The following is a 2,402-nucleotide window of genomic DNA, read 5'->3' as shown; positions in this document are numbered from 1 at the left end:
TTGTTTGACAATAATATCACCATTTTCCAGGAGCTAAGAGAAAATGTATTCTAAGAAATTTCTATAAAAAATCAAGGTCTCTAAATATCTAATATTATATATATCTAGTAAAATAAACATCAAAAAAAAAAATTTTTTTGGGATAATTAAAGTTTCATTATTTAAACTCTAATCATTAAAATTAAAATTTTAATATTTTATCAATAAATCTCACAATTAGTTATCATTATGATCGATTCAAGAAAAAATGTCTAACTTATAACTTGTGTCTTTTAATTTTGTGGATGAACAAAGAAATGGCACCAATTAAATTATCTACAGAGGATTTAAAACATATGACTGAAGATTTTAGCAAAGAAAACTTGGTGGGGAGAACCCAGTTCGGGAAATTGTACAGAGGAAAGTTTATTCCAAAAGGCTCAAACTCGAGGGATGCAAAAAAAGGGACGGTGAAGGTATAGAAAGATGCTGCAAATACAACCCGCACTGATCTTTCTCCAGATGACACGAATAGTAGACTTGAAGTTTGTGTATTCAAAGACCAGTATCCCTCCATTTTTATATATTAAAATTGCATGTTTTAATTGTGTTTTTTTTTTTTAATTTTTCTATTATTTTGTCACATATATTGGTATTTTTCTAGGATGAAATGAAATTCCTGAAAGATCCAAGTGTGTAAAGCCATCCAGGCATGGTGAAATTAATAGGGCATTGCTGCCAGGATACAACAATATATGGTGCTGTCTATGATATAAACCCAGAAGATACATTGCAGAACATAATAGATAAAGGTTTGACAACAGTATGAATTTAAACTTTAATTTTCCTCGCAAAATTTTCATTGCTTAAAACTTTAAATTTGCATCCATTAAAATTGTTCTATAATTTAATTCAGACAGTTTTACGTGGGTGCAAAGAATGAAGGTAGCACTTGGGCTGGCACGTCTATTGGAATTTTTGCACAATCGAAGCTCACCGTATCTGGTTTTGAATATTGATGCTGCACATCCATTGCTTGACCAGGTTGGACCTTGTTAATTTCTTCTGCAGTTTTCAAACTAATATTCCATCTAACTGTAAAAGATTTACTTTCTTAATTTGGGCAGGATTTCAACCCTATGTTAATTGACTTCGGTTTGTTAAAAGGAGGAATTATTGGCGAATATAAGAAGGCTGATACGCATGGACTTCATAAATTTTGCTTGTTTCCCTGTCATACAGGTTTAATGATTAGTATTTACGAAGTGTTTGCTTAGTCGATCTTTATATAAATAGATAGATAGTTTGATTTAACTCAATAATATTGAAATCGACTCAACATTAAAGGTCTCTAATTCGAATCTCAATCGTAAATAAAAAAAAAAAATCTAGACAATCTGGTAATATTTGTGTACAAATTTAAGCTTTTTTTTCATAATAATCTTGAATTTAAGTTTTTTGGCATAGTATGTTTCGACAGTATCATGTGATGTTTACTCATATGGGATCGTTCTCCTAAGTCTACTGAGTAAAAGACTTGTTGCTTGGTCAGACGACCATATAGCAAAACAAATAAATTGCACCGATAACGAGTATAGATCGGATGATTTCATGTTCCCAATCCGATCCCGAATGGATCAGCAGTCGGTCTCTCTTGTACACGAAACCCTTCAAAAAGAACCATCTTATGATGCTGGGGACGGAGATGCAGTCTCCAAGCTCGCAATGCGATGCATCGAACACTTTCAAACTGATAGGCCCACTGCAACACAGGTTGTTCAGAGTTTGCTTGATCATAGCGTCGTTAAATATTTAATGAATCAGGGCTAGATGATCGTGGTCTGATCAATTGTTTCAATCCTATGTGCTTAAAATTCTTTATCTATTTCTTGTTGTTTGCTTTATTATGTTAGTTTATTCAACCAAAAAACTAATTAAGAACTGATCTATGGGTTAATGTCGATTTCCTTATTTTTTATCACTATCAAATATATATTCTTGTACTCCCAAGCTGTATCTCTCAGATTGAACAAGCCCTTTTCCTATAAATTATTTTCCTGTAAATTATTAAATGTGAATGAAACTGATTAGATCAATCTTTAGGGCTAATCACCACATATTCAACTATTAGAGGCATTTGATGGTCAAAAAAGTATAATGATCTTTTCCCTTTCTATAAGCCTTCAGCAGATAGCCAAGGGTATATTTGTCATTTGTGTAACCTGATTTGACATAGTTAGTGCCACCTCAACTCAGCCTTATCTTAATTGTACCTTTATGGTTCCTTTCAACTTACCTATAAATATAAAAATTTAGATACTATGAAGTCATGTTCATCCTACTTCTTTATCTCTCTCTTTCTTATTTCTTCCCAACTTGATCTTTACTGATTTGCACATTAAAGTGCAAACGCAGGGAACACC

The 2,402-nt window shown here is 32.3% G+C and overlaps 1 long non-coding RNA gene across 1 annotated transcript; it reads left to right on the top strand.

Moving 5' to 3' along the window:
• The first annotated feature begins 262 nt into the window (after positions 1–262).
• LOC111308338 (uncharacterized) lies at positions 263–1,783 on the top strand. The gene is made up of 3 exons (XR_016326969.1): positions 263–524; positions 644–1,023; positions 1,107–1,783. It is a non-coding gene; the product is annotated as an uncharacterized LOC111308338 (long non-coding RNA).
• Positions 1,784–2,402: the final 619 nt, after the last annotated feature.

The sequence above is a fragment of the Durio zibethinus genome, chromosome 2, assembly GCF_047325235.1.
Source record: "Durio zibethinus cultivar Kanyao isolate XHJ-2024 chromosome 2, ASM4732523v1, whole genome shotgun sequence".
Taxonomy (NCBI): Eukaryota; Viridiplantae; Streptophyta; class Magnoliopsida; order Malvales; family Malvaceae; genus Durio; species Durio zibethinus.
This window is presented reverse-complemented; position numbering and strand designations above follow the sequence as displayed.